Below are 21,427 nucleotides of genomic sequence, written 5' to 3' on the forward strand. Positions count from 1 at the left end.
ATCTCATTTATATGAACATAAATCTGGAGAACAGGCATGGGGATGGATATTAATTGTATGGGATTATGGTGTAAGGAACATAGAGTTTTATCATGCTGAATTTACTGATTAGGGCCATCAATGTAGTGACTTTGTGTTTAATATGGCAGCTTGGGGAGTTAAAAAGAAAAAAAAACTTCCAATAGTTTACGCACTTAGTTAGCTGAAATGTGGATTAAAAGATGGCCTGCTGCGAGTGAGCTGGAAATGCCTGGCCTACATTTGTTTAATGGAGAGGAGAAGATCCAAAAGCTTCAGGAGATTGGGATTTTGAAGTAGACTCATCCTTTAGACTTACTCATCCAGTCTGTGAGGGTCCAGAACACATATCCTTGACCAATGCCTTGTGAAATAGATTGGGTGGTCAGCACCTGCATCTTTGAATAGCCCCATAATTGCTTTTCTTTTCTGTCAGATCTAACGGGGGAAACCACAATGACTCAACTATAAAATTTAAATATGATGAGAAAAATTGGATCCCGATGTGACAGGGGCCAAGCAGTAGCACTCAACCATCAAAGGCAATGTGGGCACAGCCAAGGATGGTGGCAGTCAGAATAATGTGACTCCTGTAGAGCTCTATCATTGGTTAACTAATCATGGTGTTCATGGAACTGATATTGATGGAAAGCTATTGCATTCATACTTAGGTTATACTTACAAAAATCTTTTGGTCAAAAGTACAAAAGACTATTTTGAACGATGAAAACAGAGAAGTGCAGCCCCTCCATGAATTTCCAGATGAGAGCCAGTTTAAAGACCCAGAACCCATAGAATGAAGGGGAAGCTGGGTTCCCTGGACCAAGAAACCCACTACATAACTATTTATACAGTGAATCTTTACACCATCTTTCCCCAAGGAGACTTTCAGGTTTTCATCAAGGTGACTGTGCATTAGGGAAAGGGAAATAATCAGACTTTTCAGAAACTACTGGACACTAGCTCTGTGATGATATGGGTTTCAAGGACCCAAAACGTTATCGTGGTCCTACAGTTGAAGTAGGAGCTCAGGGAGGTCAGGTAGTTAACAGAGCTTTAGCTTATTAGGTCAGATTTACACAGTGTTTAGTGAGTCCCTAGAGTCATTCCATGGCATTTTCCCAGTGCTAAAATGTATAAATGGCATAGACATTCTTGGCACCTGGCAGAATCCCACATTTCCCTGACTTGTAGGGTGAGGGATACTCCAATACGAAATGTCAAATGGAAGCCACTAGAGCTGCCCCTACTTAGAAAAATAGTAAATAAGAAAAAAATACCAAAACCCTGAGAAGATTGTGAAGATGGGTACCACCGCAAAGTATTTCAAAGTTGCTGGGGTGATAATTACCAGCACATCCTCATTCAACTCTCTTATTTGGCCTGTGCAGAACACAGGTGGATCTTGGAGAATTACATTGGAGTATCATAACTTAACTGAGTTGTCAGTCAACTTGCAGCTGATGTACTAGATGTGGTTTATTGTTTGAGCAAATTAATACATCTCCTGGTACGTGGTATGCAGCCATTCACTTGGCCAATGCCCTTTTCTTTATTACTGTCTATATGGATCGCCAGAGGCAATTTGCCTTCAACTGGCAAGGCCATCAATTCACATTCACTATCCTCACTCAGGAATATACTAACTCTCTGGCTTCCTGTTATAATCTTATTGAGAGAGATCTTGATTTCTTTTCATTTCTATAAGATAGAACATAGGTCCATCACACTGATGATATTAGGCTAATTTAATGAGTGAGCAAGAAGTAGCAAGCACACTTGAATTATTGGTGAGACATTTATGTACCAGAGGATAGAAAATTAATATCACTAAAATTCAGAGACTTTCTACCTCCATAATATTCATAGGGGTCCAGTATTGTGAAGCCTGTCAAAATATCTTTTGTAGGGTAAAGAACAAGTTGTTGTATAACCCTCTTATAACCAAGAAAGAGGCACAATACCAACTAAGCCTATTCGGATTTTTGAGACAGCATATTTTTCATTTGAATACATCACCCTGGCCCACTTATTGAGTGACCTGAAGGGCTGTATTTATCTTAAGTATTTCCTCCTTCTTTTGTTAAAAAAAAAAAAAAAAGTTTGTGCAGATATACACATATACTAAGAAACTATCTTCTTCTTTTATTTTCCTTTATCATATTACATAAGATTTACTGAGTTCTTATCAAAATTCGTGTATTGTAAACTTCATGAAATAGAGGTTGATTTGGGGATTGTTGCATTCCTGGTTGTAAGAGGATAATTGTATTATGTTAGGTTTAATTGTATTATGTTAGGTATAATTAGGACCTCATTTTTGTCTGCATTTGAAGATTATGTATTATAGCAGGAGATGTGTATTGATTCAAGTTGAAAAGGGGTGGACTTTGATGGTTAATACTGAGTGTCTCATTCATTGGATTGAGTGATACAGAGTATGAATCCTGGGGGTGTTTCTTGGGTGTTTCCCAAAAAAAAGATTAACATTTGACTCAATGGGAAGATCTATATTAATCTGTTGGGCACAATCTAATAAGCTTCTAGCAAATATCAAGCAGACAGAAACACATCCAAAAGTAAGATGGGCATAGCTTCCAAAGCTTGTACCTGTCTCCCACGCTGGATACTTCTTGCTCTTGACCACCAGACTCCAAGTTCTTCAGTTTTGGGACTCCAACTTACTCTCCTTGTTCTCCAGCTTGCAGGCAGCCTATTGTGATCATGTATGTAAGTATATATTTTTATATACATATATATACACACACATACATATATATGTGTATATATATAAATATATAAAGGGATGGCAAATTAAATAGTTTGTAAGTATTCTCAAAAAGCGTTCTTTGAATAAATACTGTAACTGTAAACCTTCTTTTATTAAGTCAGCTTATTTGATGGTGATATCATAAACTAATACCATACAAAAAATCCTGACATACATATACGTGTGAGTGTGTGTTTCAGTGACCCATACAGATCTCTGTAAAACAAACAGTTTTAAAGTACTTATTTTTCTATTCAGTTACTGCCAAGGCTCTAGAACATAAATCAAAGTAGTTACTTAATAAATGACTACAAATTAGTAAATACTCTATCTTTTAAAATAAAAGTGTATTACGTCTTCTTAGAAAATGACAATTTAAACTTTCACAAAGACTTAGTAAATACTGGTTCTATATTGTAAAATGTAGCCATTAAAATCAGGTTTAAATTTAAGTAATCTATAAAGCCTAACTACCTCAGTGAAAAAGCTTTTACAAGTAATGACAATAGTAATAATATAAAGCAGTGCCAGCACTTTGAAAAATCAGGAGGCTAATCACAGACTTCCATAAATATTGCACTTTCACTACAAGACTGGCCTGAACAACTTGGTTTCTACAAATAATGCCAGCTTCTGTAGACTGCTTAATATCTGCCAATGCCTTGACTTCACACTCTGCATTCTTCCAAGAATGTGTCTAAACTGCAGAGCTCTCTCTCAGCATATTAAGTAAAAACAACAACAACAACAACAACAACAAAACTTGCCTTTTCATTTTAGGTATTGAATGGCATTTGGAGAAAATGCAAGCCCTGTATGGGTAGGAGTTCTGCCTTGTAGACAAGGCTCTACCATCAAGAACAGAGCTTACAGGTTAGGCGCTAAGTGGGAACAAAGTATGCAGTGTGAGTATGGATAACTACCATGTTGCTGCTACTTGCTAAAGTTCTGAAACAAATTTTTGATTCAAACTAAAAGGATTTTACATCACAGAAATTCAACTACTTTTGGATTTATCTTAACATTTTCAAATATTTTTTCCTATTACATCAATTTCCTCATTCATTGATCTTTATTTTCTCTTATTGTCTAATATGTATTTTTGTTCATGCACTTTTTATTATGTTGGAACAAGAGGCAAAGCACAAATAATTCTGATCAAAGATGCCCACTATGCAAACTTCTATCAAATATTTTTTTAAACAGTAGAAGTTACTTGAGCATTAGTTCTACTCAACAACTTCAGCAAAAGTGAAAATCCTTAACCCCAGCTATAGTCCTTGAAAACTTGGTTTTCATTTAGCATGCTTATTGTAATATCCTAGGAACTTTCATGTCATAAGACATGCTGAATGCACAATGTGTATCCATAATATAGTGTTCCAATGCACATGTGTGCATGTGTATTATTTATGACTTTCACCTCTAGCCAATACTAGCTCTATCCCAAATGCCACAGATTGAGTTTTCTCCCTTGGTACCTCCAAAATTGAGGCTGACTAGGGCTTTATTTTTTGATATTAATGTTTTGCAAAAAGATTGAAAAAGTAATAGGAAGGAAAAGCAGAAAAATAGAAAATATATCGTTTAGTTTCTAATCATTGATTAAATTAACTGACCTTACTTTACTAACGCTTACCCTAAGTTGAATCAATTCAATTTTACACAGGCTTTTTCAAATCCTTCTGCTTTATGGAAAACAAAGTTGGAGTTAAGAAATCTTCAAAATATAATATCAAAGAATTCTAAGTGTGTGTTTTTTAAAATAATTTTCTCCAGAAATGGTTCAACACTGTTACTTTCTCAAAGGCGCCTGAGACTCAAGATTTTAGGATATTTAGCAGCATTTCTAACCCCTCAGCAATAGATACTAGTAATGTAACAGCCTCAAAACTTTGACTTCCAATCATGAACCAAGCTTAGGATGACATTTAAAGTAAAATCTACAAACCCATAAAAACCCTAGCCAATCACATGGACTGTTGGTTACTTCTATGAGCTCATTCACTATAATTGTTTCCCTTCTACTGTCTGCTGCAGCCACAGGTAGCTAGCTTTTTAAAAACAATTTAAACAGTCTTCCACCAGGAATCATGCCAGTTGTTGACTTTGCTGCATGCTTACATAATTTTTTTATTGTTTTATTTAGATATTTACTTGAAAGTCACTTTTTAAGCCACTTATTGTATATTTGTTTTACATAAAACCAAAATGAATTTTATAACAGAGAATCTTGCCTCATACATTTTATATGAAATTGACCATTTCAATTAATTTAAAAAACCAAAAAATTTATAACATAAAAACTAAAACAAAAGCCTAACATTTGGGATTCCAAATTGGAAGTGTAACATTCAATTTAAGTATTTTAAACAAGAGAGAAAACATAAATCTCATAAATAAAAATAATCTCTCAAATTAGAAAACACTCAGTGCTTCATAGATAAAAATAAAAGCAAAACTGCAGGGCTGGTAGTTTCAAATCATTCCAAAGAAAAAAAAAAAATCAAAAACAGCCTGGACCTGAAAATCAATAGTTTATATCAACCAAGTAAACATTTAATCAAGAAAAACAATTATAAAAGTGCAAAGTTTTTTAGTTTTTTTTTTTTTTTTCTTTGTGGATTGCCATATCACCTCCAAGTCATGGATGAAGCCTTCAGAATTGAAATCCACATTGTCAAAGTGAAGACCTGGTTCCTGCTTCTGGAAAAAGCAAAGAAACTCTTATGTGCTAAATTATTGTGTTTTTTTCCCAGGATTTCTGGAGGATACATGAAATTTTATAAAATAATTATGTATTTCTCTTTTGCCTAACTCAAAAATCGCTCTCTGTTGGAAATGACAGGAACTTGTCAAAAATATTTAAGTTTTGGAGAATAAAAAATATAGTTATTTTACACAATAGGCAAACATAAACAGGAAGAAATGTTGGAGAGATTTGTATTTGCAAATATCTGAATATTCAAAAGTGGTTTAATACACTGAAGCACTTGAAAAATCATGCATATGCTTACTATGGAAACATCCTAAAAAAAAAGTAAAACACTATGTGTTAACCCCCAAGTTTATCTATAGCTCAAAGTGAGAAGAAACCGAAGGATAAGACCGAATTAGCAAAAATCCCCCTGAGAGTTAAAGGAGAGTGTTAATACATACCCAGTGTTTAAAAGTGATAGTTTTTACATTGCTCTTATTCATTTTAATAACTAACAAAACACTTTGCTTTTCAGAAATAAAGAAAAGCATTCAGAGTTAGCATGCTATGACAGTTCAAATATAGAGTTAGCATTCAGTGTTAGCACATTATAACATTTAAAATATAGTTTTCTGAAAAGCAAAAACACAAAAACCAAGAGAAAATTATGACCAATGTAAACTAAATGCAGGAATTAAATGTGTCCCAAATTTTAAAGACAAATAAAACAGCAGTTTTAAGTAACGCTAAATAGAAATGACTGACAAATGATGAAAGAACAACATGAGAGCATCAGTGAGACAAATTATAAAAGAAACCATAAAAAAATGGAGATAATGACTGAAATAAAGTCGACCATAAAGGTGTTTAAAATCAGATTTGAGCAGGTAAATATTCAGTCAATCTGAAGGAATAAAAACTGAAATAACCCACTTTGAGAAGTAAAATAAAAAAAATTAACTGAAAAAAAACTAAAGAGTAAATAGAACACCATGAGGTATACTGGTGCATGCAATATGGGCATCTGATAAAAGAAGAAAAACAGAGGCCAAAAAATTTTAAGGCAAAAATAGCTGTACATTTCCTGAACTTAAAAATCTGTATCTAAAATTTGAAAGAGAACAAAAATCTTTAACCACAGTATAGTTAATGATAGCCACATCAGAAAACATTATAGGCAATCAGGAGCCAATACACAGAAAATTGTAAAAACAGAAAGGGAACAGCATCTTGCTATGTGCAAGAAGGTCTTGATTAAAATTAACAGGTGATGGTTCAGTAGTAACCACGGAAGTCAGAAGGTGGTGTGATATACAAATTTTAGCAGAAAAAAAAAAATGCTATCAAGCCTGAAATATATAGCTGGTAAAATGACATTCAAGCAAAAATATCTAGATAAAGAAAAACTAAAGGAAACTATGACTAATGCTTCTCTAAAAGAAAATGATATTACTATTAAACCCTGGCAAACAACTATTAATGAACACTCAGTGTGCATAGATATAATCAGAGACAATAATATAAATTGAGAAGGATGGAAAACTACAAGAGGAGCATATTTTTATATTGTTGACCTTAAACATTAGATTATTCACACAAGTTAGTATTGTTCATACTAGGTTATTTTAAGTTTTCAATAATAATTGAAGTCCCAAATATAGCTAATTGTAATATAAAAAATACAATGAAGGTTTTAAAAAATTAACCAAATATTTTAAATGAGCAAAAAAAATTGAGGATCAAGTAAGAGAAAGACATATGGAAAACAAGTAAGTCAATGTCAGAGTATGTAATATTTTACTTGTAACAACTTTAAATGTGAGCTCTTTCTTAAAAAGTCACACACTGGTGACAGCGTACCCTTAAATGAAGGAGTCACTCGGTGACTTCTATGCAAGGCATAATTTAGGTGCAAAGACAAATAGGCCAAAGTAAGATGATAGTAGATTCTGGGAAAGTGTTGCAACATACTGCGGAGTATTCTATATCCGTCTCTTCAACTATACAATAGGTGCAGTGGCAGGATTAATATGATGCAGTTACTGTAGAATTTGAGAGTCTACCTGAAGTTTACAGCTTCCAAAAAAATTTGTATAGTAAACAAAGATTAAATTTTATCAATTTTATAGCACAGATCAATAGCAGCTACTTATTCTTTATTAACTTTATTCTTTATTAACTTCTTTATTAACTTTATTCTTTATTAACTACCACTGAGGGATGCTTCCTAGCAAATATTTCTGGAGCAGCTTACAAGAGCCATGGTAAACAGAAAGGACCCTGTCCTCCAAATTGCAGGAGGACTTGTTCACCAATTGCTGCTTCTGCTTATGGACATCCCAACAGTGGTGAATAGTCATTGTTTTATACCCCAAACATTATTCTGTCTCTTTGTCCCTCTACACAACAAACTTTCAAAAGATTAAAAAGTCGGAACATGTTTTCCTAATTGTTCTTCTTTTTCTCTTAAGAGGTTAGACATTTGCGGACAAAAATATTCAAAACTAAACACACACACACACAAACACACACACACATATATGCATGTGTATATATATATATGTAGAATGAATTGTGGTTTTAACAATATGTGCCCCAAAACAATGAGGCTCAAAAGAGATCCAAGAAGAATCTCAGTAAGGCTGATTTACAGGAGAGAAAAAGCCTATAAAAGAATAAACAAAACCTTACCAAACCATAAAAGAAGAAAATGTTATTTTCAGTGTTACAGCACTTTAAAATTTAAATTTTCTGTTTCAGCACCAGCAAAATCACAAATGACAGAGTGAAATGGAGAAGTATGGTTCATTTTAAGAACATAAAAAAATTACAAAAAAAAAGTTTTTTAGACAGCCCAAATGGCAGTCTTACTAAAACATAATAGTTAACAATTAAGCTTCATATTAAGATAATATAATAAATGAAGCTGAAAAAATATGAAGAAAAATTATTAATAAAAACAGCAAAGCTATTTTATAACCTAAAAATGTCTAGAGATAAAAGTAAAAAAATAAAAATTCACTACAGATATTTAAAAGCAGATATGAGCAAGGGGAAGAATAAAATATCAGCATAGTAAAGAAAGGGCAGTTAACATTATTTATTAAGTTATGAAAGGAAAGAAAAAAATAAAGAAATGAGAACACAGCCTAGAATGCTGTGGGACACTATCAAGCAGCCATATTTACACACAATGGAAGTGCAAAGGATGAGACAAAGAATCAGGGAGACTATTTAGAAACAACAGTGGCAAAGAATGCCAAGATCAAAAAACTCCAAGTAAGAGAAACTCAAAGAAACAAACTCAAATTCTATGATAACTAAACTCTCTAAAAGAAAGACAGAGAAAATCTTGAAAGCAGCAAGAGAAGTGGCTAGCCATGTTCAAACAACCCTCAACAATAATCAGTATATTTCTTATCTGAAAACTCAGAAGACAGAAAGCAATAGATTAACATATACCAAATGATGTAAGAAAAAACTTTTGAAGAGAAATCTTATGTTCAAAAAATTGTCATTCACAAGTGAGGGAGAAATTATGACATTTCCAGATAAAAGCTCACACTTTTACCAGTAGATTACCTTTTAAAAAATGCCTTATGAGGTCCTTCATGGTAAAATGAACAGACATTAAACAGTAGCAAAAATGAATATATATTAAAGTAAATATAAATACATTAACAATTACAAAACATAAAAAATTAACAATGTGCGCCTCCACAATTTGTTTTCCATATAATTTAAAACACTAATATATTTAAGAAATAAGTTGTGTTTTTGATATACAATGCCTAAAGGTATGATTTTGAGAACTCAATAAGTGAAATATTTGGGGTAAAGCTATACAGAGGTAAGGGATTTGTATGTTATTGAAGGTAAGCCAGCATAACATTAAAAGTGGAATAACTTTAGAATATTCAATGTACTCATACTATCAATGACAATTAAAAAAAGAGAAGGAGTAAAAGGCAAGTAGAAAGCTTTCTTTACTACAACAGAGAGCAGGAGCTGAGGCTACTGAGCCACCTATCATGGCACCATGAAACAGAGCCCAAGCTGTCACATCAGGGAGTAAGTGTGGAGACTTTCAGGCAGAGAGCACAGCTCCTATTTTACACAACTTTCGCTACACCAGTGGCAACAAGGTGGAAGGGGCTCATCCATACACAGAAACTGGTGAAGCACTGGAGGCAGAAACAAGTAGCTATGTGGAGACAACTCAAACAAAGTTGGCACAGCAACTGCTCCAATTCTGTGTCTTTCTTCACGGCTTCCCAGGAGTTTGAGTTTGAAACTATTGTTGACACAAAACAATACACAAATGGGAATACAGAGAACTGGAAATGTCCAAGCTATGTATTTAAATTATCAAAACATTTTTAAGCACTGTAACTTTAAAATAAGTAATAAAACAGCTTCATTACCTAAATGTGATTATTTTATTCATACACAAGCCCAAATATAAAAGCAGACTGGTGAGCACTAAACTGTTCTTGCAAGATCTACATTTTATCTATGTCTACTATAATATATAAGATGAGAATTGTGTTTTATTAGACTTGGATGACAGAAATTTGTGTAATAATAATTGTTTTTCTTATTTATTTTTACCCTAGAATGCAGAGGCTCCTGGGATATGAGGCAGCCTCTACTCCCTCCCACAAAAAAAAAAAAAGAAACAGAATTATCACTGATGGGGCCTTTGACTTTATAGTGGCACATGTAACTCAGAGAAACAAAATTCTAAACTAAAAGACTTTTCTTTTAGGATAAATATTTCTGACACAAAATTCACTGATGATCATTATCCTAAACTAAACATATGGTTAGAATTTATGTTGAGATACAACTTTTATTTTATTTTGTAAATGTCTAGTTCTTACTCAGTTAACATGAAGAAAACTTTATCTCTCTAAAGTAAAACATGTTGCACTCTATTAGTGAATTATGGAATCATTTTTGTGGAAATATACTTGTTTTAATGTTTATCCTTTGCAGATATAGATTAACATAGAGTATGTTCTAGTTAACGAGTTAAAATTCTGGACACATTATTAAAGACAGAAACTTCTTTCAAAATAAAGAAAAGACTCCTACACTCAGCATGATGTTTAAAATTATTGGTGTCTGTTTTTATGTACACACAATTTTCTAGAATACTCTACATGTTCAGCTACCAGAAGCTTTCTGAATCCTTTCCTGTTGATTTCTATGGAAGATCCATTATGTAGGCATAATTGAATAATCCACTGGCCACTGGTGATGAATGAAATTTGTCACAGGATCTCTAGGGTATCGCTTCACCAGCCAAGAAACTGTGGATGATGGCACATTTGCACAATGTCAGAGTGGGCACTGGGAGCTTGGCGAAGCCAGGCAATGGGAGCAGGAACTTCAGGGAATTTGTTGGAAGGATGGCTTCCCAAGCCTCAGAAAGCAGATACACGCTTGAGTCTACAGCTGTGGTGGGGCAGCTGCCACTGTTCCTGAGTAGGTGGGGCTCCTTATAATTCAACTTGGATGTGCGTGTGGTTTCTGCCTTTTCTTGGTTCCCATGAGTTTCACAGAGTACACAGCCCTGGCTTCACCTCCCTCATTGCACCTGAAATCTTTGCAGCAGCCTCTCTAAATGGGCTGCTGCTGCCATTACCTGCAGCATCTCTCCCATTTCAGAATGATGCAGAGTGCATCTGAGAGTTCCTACCATAAATCATGCCTTTGTCTTTTCATTGAAAAGCCCCAGCATGCAGCTCTACATCAACATTATCATATTAAAAGACAGCACTTTGGAGATTCCAAAGGTTTGAGGAGTTTTATAGCAGAAAGCAGACAAACGTCAAAGATATTTTACAAACTTACAGCTACTAAAAAGAAAACCCAGGACTAGAGTTTCAAATTTTGAATTCTAGGAATTAAAACAATGTATTCCTTTACTAAAAACCTTTATTTTAAAAGAAGAAAGTACAGATTGAACATGGCTAACACAAAAATTTCAAATGTACTCTAATGTGAACTTTGATAGATTCCATAACAAAAGTGAAAAACTGCACAGAAAAGCCCTTAACATAAATGTTGTTTAATCTACAAAATATACAAAATTACCTTCATGAAGTGTGAGAGAAAAAAGAAGTGTGGAAGCTAGAAGCAGTTTTTGGAAAAACTCTTTCATACAGAGGAACAGCCTGAAAACTTAGGATGCAGACACTGATAAAAAAAATTGAAGAGGATGATAGCCTAAACATATATCCACAACTGCACTAATAAGACAACAAGGCAGAATATGAAAATGACTTTGTCATTTTTGCTTAAAATATATTCACAGCTATACAGATAAGGGAACAAGGCCAAATGAATAAATGCCTTTGTCATTCATATAATCAGCAGACTTCAAGAAAATACACACTCCTCCATTTGTGAGCATGACACATGGTAGGCTCCAGTGGGCTCTGATGTAATATCTTTTCTTTCTATTTTGGACATGTGAGCCAAGCATTTATGAATTATCCCTTCAGCTTCTGCTTTTTCTTGGCCCAATGTTCCAGACAAAGCTTTTACTTTAGCCTCTCATTTTTCCCAGGCCAGGTACTGAAACTAGCTAAGTGGTGCTTTATTCAAGACAGGCCACAGACACCTCAGAACATTTTGTTCTTTCCAGTTCATAGAAAGCCCTGACCCAGCTTTATAGTTGGAAGTTCTCTCAAATACCCTCTTCACTGTCAAAAGCTTTCTTCTTTTGCTTGTTAATCTTTTGTTCCTAATTGAACTTTGCATCATGCAGTCTCCTTAATTATTGTGGCCATGAGACATTACTTCAGCCTGTGATTGGTCCCAAGCCAAGGACTCAGGCCAAGCTGTCACTTCCTTCTTGGTCCAGGGCCAAGTTCCAAGGCTGAGCCTAGTAGCTTCTATAAATCATAACTTCAGTTCCAGATGAATCCAAGAAAAATGTTCAGAGCCAAGCCAAATAACACTCCAAGACCACTAAGCACATGATTTTACTTCCCTGTCTTTAGAAACTAAAAAGCCCAGTCTCATAGTAGGTAAACCACTTGCATTCCACCTCTACTGTGAAGAGTTTTTACTTTCACTTAGAAAAGTTTTTTGTTTTTTTTTTTTTTTTTTTTTTGAGACAATGCTTTATTGGATTCATTTCTTTTTTTCCAACTATTTTGTCTGGAAAGATGGGATTTATTATTATTATTATTATTATTATTATTATTATTATTATTATACTTTAGGCTCTATGGTACATGTGCGCAACGTCCAGGTAAGTTACATATGTATACCTGTGCCATGCTGGTGCGCTGCACCCACCAACTCGTCATCTAGCATTAGGGGTATCTCCCAATGCTATCCCTCCCCCCTCCCCCCCACCCCACAACAGTCCCCGAAGTGTGATGTTCCCCTTCCTGTGTCCATGTGTTCTCATTGTTCAATTCCCACCTATGAGTGAGAATATGCAGTGTTAGAAAAGTTTTGCTTCAACCTGTTTGCATCCATTCTCCTTAATTTTCTTGGCCATGAGACAAATAGTTCTGTGCAATACCTCACAATTAGAGACTGCTACATTGGGGTGCATTAGTGAGACTGCAATGATTGAAGTATTAGAATTCAGCTCTGGGATGCCTTAGCCTTGCAACACTGTAATACACACCCTTGGGGGCAGTCAACCATGTACTGGTTACCAATACAGGCTGGAAAGGGTCAATGTAGCTTCATGCAGCCTAGAAACCTGAGGGACACCATCAAGCAGCCATACTTAATGCAATTTGGAAATTCAAACGAATAGGCAAAGAATCAAGCAGATTATTTAACAAAATAGTCATAAAGAAGGTAACAATTTAAGACAATAAATAAGCACCCAAGAATCCCAACAAATTCCAAGTAACAGAAACTCAAAGAAACAAACTCAAACTTACCTGATAATTGAACTGTCTAAAACAAATACAAAGAGAAACTTGAGGATTTTCAAGGGAAGCAAGGGAAGTGGCTAGTCATGTAAAAGGGACCCTCAAAAATAACCAGTGGATTTCTTATCTGAATAACCACTGAATACCAGTGGATTTCTTTTCTGAAAACTAAGATGATAGAAAACAGTAGCTAATATATTCCAAGTGATGTCAGAAAAAACTGTCAAACCTAAACCTTATGATCCAATAAATTGTCCATCAAATATGTGGGACAAATTATAACATTCCCAGATAAAAGCTGACACTTTCAACCAGTAAACTACACTTCAAGAAAACACTAATATATTTAATTAAAAAAAACTACCACTATTGGGGGAACCACCACTGATAATTCAATGTAGTTTCTTTTCTATTTTCCCTAAGTGTCGGCCAGTCTGACAAATAAAGGGAAAGAGTACAAAAGAGAGAAATTTTAAAGCAGAATGTCTGGGGAAGACATCACATGTCGGCAGGTTCTGTAATCCTCCTCAAGCTGCAAAACCAGCAAGTTTTTATTAGTGATTTTCAAATGGGAGGGAGTGTAAAAATAGGGTGTGGGTCGCAGAGATCACATGTTTCGCAAGGCAATAAAATATCACAAGGCTAATGGGGGCAGAGTACTGGGGCAGAATTAAAATTGCTAATGAAGTTTTGGGCACACATTGTTATGGATAACGTCTTATCAGGAGACAGGGTTTGAGAGCAGACAACCGGTATGACTAAAATTTACTAGGCAGGAATTTCCTCATCCTAATAGTCCTGGGAGCACTATGGCCGACTGGGGTTTATTTCATCCCTTATCTGCAACCATATAAGACAGACATTCCCAGAACAGCCATTTCAGAGTCCTCCCCTTAGGAACACATTGTCTTTCTTAGGGCTGTTCCTTGCTGAGAAAAAAAAAAAAAAAAAAAAAAAAAAAAAAAAATCAGTGATATTTCTCCTATTTGCTTTTGTAAGGAGAGAAACATGGCTATGTTCTGCCTGGCTCTCAGACAGTCAGATCTGATGGTTATCTCCCTTGTTCCCTGAACATCGCTCTTATCCTGTTCTTTTTTCAAGGTGCCCAGATTTCATATTGTTTAAACACAAATGCTTTACAAACACTTTGTGCAGTTAATGAAATCCTCACAGGGTTTTGAGGCAACATAGATCCTCAGCTTACAAAGATGATGAGATTAAGAGATTAAAGTAAAGACAAGCATAAGAAATCACAAGAGTATTGATAAGGGAAGTGATAAATGTCCATGAAATCTTCACAATTTATGTTCAGAGGTTGCAGTAAAGACAGGTGTAAGAAATTATAAAAGTATTAATTTGGGGAACTAACAAATGTCCATGAAATCTTCACAATATATGTTTTTCTGCCATAGCTGCAGCCAGTCCCACTGTTCGGGGTCCCTGACTTCCCACAACACTACCACTAATTTGTGTTTTTGACATACAATGCATCAAGGTATGATTTTGAGAACTCAATAACTGAAATAATGGAGTTAAGTTATACAGGAGTAAAGGTTTTGTATGTTACTAAAGGTAAGCTAGTGTAGCTTTAAAAATGTTATAACATTAGAATGTTCAATATAATCATCATAGCAACCACAACTAGACAAAACAAGCAAACAAACAAACACAAAAGAGTAACAGGCAGGAAGAAGGCTTTCTGTACTACACCAGAGAGTAGGGGCTGTGGATTTAGCTACTGTTTTCTGAGGCTACTGAGTCAGCTATCATGAACCATGAGATAAGGCCCTAGCTGTCCCACCAGGGAGAAAGTGCGAAGAGCATAGGGCACATAGCATAGCTGCTATTTCACACAATTTTCACTATGCCAGTGGCAACGAAGTAGAAGAGACTCATCCATACTCAGAACCTGATGAAGCACTGGAGGCAGAAAGAAGTGGCTACTAGAGACACAACAGAAATAAAGCTGTCACAGCACCTGCTCCAATCCTGTGTCTTTCTTCATGGCTTCCCAGGAGTTTGAGGTTGAAACTATTGTTGACAAAAGACAAGGAAAAAATGTGAATATAGCGTATTTGGTTAAATGGAAAGGTTGTGACAAACAGGATGACACTTGGGAACCAAAGCAGCGCCTCATGAACTGTGAAAAACATATGATTTTAACAGATAACAGACTGAAAAACAGAAAAAAAAATACATGGACAAGAGCAAGTAGAATTTTTTCAAACAATGCTACAGGAACTTCCAGATCTACCAACCCCAAGTTTTCTAAGAACTCTCCTAAAATGCTAGTGGCTGGCAAACACCACAAATCCAAAAACAGCCAGTTATTTGCTGCCAGCAAGAACGTTAGGAGAAAGACAGCTTCACTTCTCTTTGACACAAGAATATGGAGCCAGTAAACTCAACTGTGAAGATGTTTGCACCTCACAGCCCCTTTAACAACAGAAAACTGTGAGTGGCTTTCAGGAGCTTGAGAAACTGGAAGCTTTTATGGTAGATCTACAGGACACCGTGGTCTTCAAGGTGACAGAAGGGAAGCTCATCAGGAATTTATCAGGCTCTGGTGCAGAACAGGCTGGAATAGAGAACAGGATCCAGATACACCCACTAATGTCTCAGATGTCTGGCTCACTTAACTGCTTTTTGGCCACAGGCTCAGCTACCAAAAAAGGTATAGTGGCATTAATAGACCCATTATCAGCCAATAGAATAACAGACATGCATACATCAGTTCCAAGAGTGAAATTAGGGCAAATAAATGTTACTGATGATGGCAGAGACCAGCCTTTTATCAAGAAGATGTACTTCACCATAAGGCTGACAGAAAATGCCAGCACATACAGACACATTCTAGTGAAGAAAGAGGATGGATTCACCCAAATATCACTATCAACTCAATCGACAGAAAAAAGTGCAGTGAATACAGAGGTAATTAAAGAAATGGTTAATGCTCTGAGTAGGGATGTTGTGGATGCCAGCAAGCTTGTGCTGTTCAGTGCAGCTGGAAATTTTTTTTTGCTGTGGCCTTGATTTGGGGTACTTTGCGAAGCACTTAAGGAATAACAGAAAGAGAGCAAGGCTTGAGATTGTGGACACCATCAAGAATTTTGTGAATACTTTTGTTCAATTTAAAAAGCCTATTGTTGTATCAGTCAATGGCCCTTCCATTGGACTAGGTGAATCCATACTGCCTCTTTGTGATCTTGTGTGGGCTAATGAAACGGCTTGGTTCCAAACCCCTTATACAGCCTTTGGACAGAGTCCAGATGGCTGTTCTACTGCTATGTTTCCAAAAATGATGGGTGAAGCATCTGCCAATGAAATGTTAATTGCTGGGCAAAAGCTGACAGCATGGGAGGCATGTACCAAAGGGCTGGTCTCTCACGTGTTTTTGACTGGAACTTTAACCCAAGGGGTTGTGATTCAAATTAAGGAGCTTGCCTCATATAATCGAGATGCACTAGAAGAATGTAAGACCCTTGTTCACTGTAACATTAAGATGGAGTTGGAGGTGCTGAGGAAGATATGGGGCTCGGCACAAGGGATAGGATCCATGTTAAAGTGGCTGGGCATGGTGACTCATGCCTGTAATCCCTGCATTTTGGGAGGCCGAGGTGGGTGGATCATGAGGTCAGGAGATCGAGACCATCCTGGCTAAACACTGTGAAACCCCGTCTCCATTTTTTTGTATATTTTGTATACAATATTTTTTTGTATATTTTGTATATAAAAATATACAAAAAAACTAGCTGGGCATGGTAGTGGGAGCCTGTAGTCCCTGCTACTTGGGAGGCTAAGGCAGGAGAATGGCATGAACCTGGGAGGCAGAGCTTGCAGTGAGCCGAGATCGCACCACTGCACTCCAGTCTGGGTGACACTGGGTGACAGAATGAGACTCCATCTCAAAAAAAAAGAATTCTTGTTTAAGTATGTGCAGAATAAAATTGATGAGTTTTAATTGTCAGTCTGTCTGCTCAGGTCACAAGAACTAAGCTGAACCAAATGCATAATGATTTGCTATCTTCATTGCCCAAAACAATTTCAATCATAGCTAAGGCTTAGAAAGAGAACTGGAAAGATCCAAGCTATGTATTTAAATTATCAAGGCCTTTTTAAGCACTGTAACATTAAATAAGTAATAAAACAGCTTATTTGCCCATATGTGATTATTTTATGCACACGTGAGACCAAATACAAAAGCAGACTGGTGGGTACTAGACTGCCCTAATTTGTATCTATGGCTACTACTATATATATAACCAGAATTGTGTTTTATTAGAAGTGGATGACAGAGAATTCTGTAATAATGTTTATTTTTCTTATTTTTATATCCTAGAATACAGAGTCTACTGGGGTATGAGGCAGCCTCAGCTTCCCTCCCACAAAGAAAGGCACAGAACTATCAGAGATTGTGCCTTTGACTTTATAGTAGCACAAATACTTCAGAGACACAAAATCATAAATTAAAAAACTTATCTTTTAGAATAAATATTTTTGACACAAAATTCACTGATCATTCTCCTAAACTGAACATATGATTAGAATTTTTGTTGAGATATCGCTTGATTTTCTTTTCTATTATAAATGTCTAGTTGTTACCCAGTTGACAAAAGAATATTTATCTCCCTAAAATAAAACTTGTACCCTATTAGTGAATTATGGAATCATTTTTGTGGAAATATCCAAGTTCTAAAGTTTATAATGTGCAGATTTAGATTTAGGTTAACTTAGAGTATGTTCTAGCAAACAAGTTAAAATTATGGACATATTACTAAGGCAGAAACTTCTTTCAAAACAAATAAAAGCCCCCTACACTCTATGAAATTTAAAATTATCATTATCTGTTGTAATGTGCATCCAATTTTCTAGAATACTGTACGTGTTCAGCTACCCAGAAGCACTCTGAATCCTGTCCTGTAAGTTTTTATGGAGGCTCCATTTACATAGGCATAATTGAATAATCCAATGGCCACTGCTGATGAATGTCATCCTTGTCGCAGGATCTCTAGGGTGTCACTTCACCAGCCAAGAATCTCTGTGGATCATGGCACCTTTGTGCAAGTTTCTCTTGAGCCTGCTTTCTAATTTTACATACCCATCTTGCAGGCTGCACTCAGCTCGAACTATGGGCTTAGTTTTCATTTCACTATAGATGTGCCTGGCACAGAATGGAGGCAGACGTATGAGTGAGTGATGGTTGAGTCCAGCCACTTCACACAGCTAAGCACATTACCTGGGATGGGGTAAGCAGGTCAGGTGCTGGTACCGGTGGCAGCTCCCTGCAAATTTTTAGGTGAATCAGCCATACCACAAGCTTTCTTTTCTGCAGGCACTGAAGAATGCAGTGGAATCCAGATATGTAGAAATGACAGAAACTGCAGAGATCCAAAGATGTTGTCACAGCCCTGGCTTGGGAAAGGTATAGATCTGGGCTCTTTTAAGGGCCAAAGCCCTGCTTTCTTCTTTCTTTTTTTTTTTTTCTTTACTTATCTATGGAATCACTAGGGCTCAAATTAAGGTTTTCAAAGGGCTCTGTGTTGCTACTGGAAATTAGGATCTTGTCTTTTCTTCCCTCATTCTCTCTTTGACTGCTTTGCATTTATTATGACAGGCTATAGAACAAATGCTGTTTGCCATAGCATATTTCTGTTGCCTGCAGGGCTATTTCACAGAAGCAGTAAGATTTTGGCTTAGGAATAACGTAACATCTTCCTATGGAAGATGAAAAAAAAAGCTAGATATTAGAATGTCTCTATATATAAATTGAGGTATCAGAAAATTTCCTCAGGTCTTACTTTATTTGTTTAAGGTAATGTAATGAGAAAGAAACTTGCACTTTACTGGCACCTCATTCATTGGGCATTTCCTATAGGGGTAGTAATGGACTTGGAGGGTTGGATGTTAAAATTGGAAGAGCTGATGATGATGTGACTAAAAGATTCTCTAGATCAAGAATATGAGAAAAGGTGGGGCAGCAAAATTTGCTTTTGAGAGTTTCCAGGGAGAATGTTTCTCCGATGTTTGGTAGTTGTTTACTGTGGGCTTTTCTGATATAACTGCTAAGAAGGCATGAACAATTTTACAATAGTTACAAAAATGTGGGTTGTTTCACAGGGCAAAAATGCTTTGCACATAGGAAACTTCAAACAATTTGCCTTCCCACCCTCAGAAAATATCTAGGTCTTCAATAGTATTGAGAAAGAAAAGCTACGTAATTGTGGATTACTGGTAAAATTTTGACAAGCAGAGAAACAGCCTGAAAAAGCAGGCTGCAGACACAAATTTAAGAATCCTGCACAATCCTGTGGCCCATGAAAATAAATAAAAAAAATCCAACTTTGTATGTGTGTGTGTGTGCTTAAGACATGCCCACAGCTACTCAGATAAAAAAAAAAAAACAAAAACAAAAACACAAAAAAAAATGACCCTACATTAAAAATGCTATGTTTTTTGTATAACCACAGGGCTTCCAGGAAATACCCTCTCTCTTTTCCTGGACATGTACACATTGGCCTCTAGTGTGTTACAAAGGGTACCTTATATTAGTAAACATGCTTTAGACTCTGAGCCAAGTTTCTTTAAATTATCAATTTAACCTCTGGTCCTAGGCCAAGGTCCCAGCCATGCTTTCACTTTACCTCTTGTGTGGCTCAGGGCCAAGTTCCTGACCCATGCTGATTCATTATTTCAGCTCTTAATAGTTCCAGGTTCAAGGTCTCAGAAAAGATGAGTAGTGCTTTCTTCAAGACTAGTTAGTTCATTTTCTTTCTTCCATAAAGATATCAGACTCTTCGTCAAAGTGGGCAACTAAACCTACTCTGCCAGAAGTTAATGTATTAAACTTTCCTATAATCTCACCTTTTGCATTCATATTTTTTAATTTTGTTGAGGTTAAAAAAATTTCTGTGTGACACCTCAAAATGAGAGACTGATACATTGTGGTGCATTAGGGGACTGCAAGATTTGTTTTTGGTTCATGGACCCAGAAAAGGTTTAATTAAAAATGTCAGTAGGGGATGGGCATGTGGATTCATGCCTGTAATCCCAGCACTTTGGGAGGTCAAGGTGGGCAAATTAAGAGGAGATCAAGATCCAGATCATCCTTTCTAACATGGTGAAACCCCATGTCTACTAATAATACAAAAAATTAGCCAGGTGTAGTGGTGGGCAACTGTAGTCCCAGCTACTCTGTAGGCTAAGGCAGGAGAATGGCATAAACCCAGGAGGCAGAGCTTGCAGTTAGCCAAGATCACGCCAGGGGAGACATGTTGGCAGTCTCTTTTCACCCTCCGCTGTTGAAAGTGTTGCCTCTTTTCTAACTGTTTTCTTTTACAGAGGATCTAAGCATCACGTGGGACTGAAAGGATATCTAAGGTAACTGAAGGTTTCTGGTTAAGACTGCGTTATGGTGTTATGTGAAGGCCCAAAAGTAATTCCAATTTCTGACAGCCCATCAGAGTGGTGACATCAAAAACTCCAGACTTTGCTGTTGCATTTCTTTTTTGTCATTGTGTGCCTAGTGTGTCTCCTATTTCTTCTTTGTATACAATGTTGCAACCTGGAGATATAATCTTAACTGGGAAAGGTCAGTGGATGTCATAGTAATTAGAAATGTAATTCAAACAGTTGCAAAACAAGAGGAATCCAAAATTGTAGTTTAAAAATTTTTATTTGGTAAGGGTCTTTTTGTCCCCTGGTGATAGATATTCACACACTGTATGGAATGGCATACATTTAAATAAAATTTCTCTTTTTGGGTGCTTATTTCTCTTCAAAAAGCTCAGCACTGCTGTATGTATCTAAAAAGATTCTTTTTGAGACACATCATTTTTTTCTGCCCAGACATATACTGTGGGACAGGCAATAGAGTGTTAACTTTCTTTTTCTAACTTTTGACTATATAAACCTAGGATTCGTCAATTTCATGTAATGTTTTAGATCTTAAAATGCAACCTAGTGAGATGAGGTTTTTCTCTGTGGGAAGCCTTGTCAGTACTTTGCACAAAACTTTTGATTTTTTAATTCCTC

Source organism: Pongo pygmaeus, chromosome Y (genome assembly GCF_028885625.2).
Source record: "Pongo pygmaeus isolate AG05252 chromosome Y, NHGRI_mPonPyg2-v2.0_pri, whole genome shotgun sequence".
NCBI classification, from domain to species: Eukaryota; Metazoa; Chordata; class Mammalia; order Primates; family Hominidae; genus Pongo; species Pongo pygmaeus.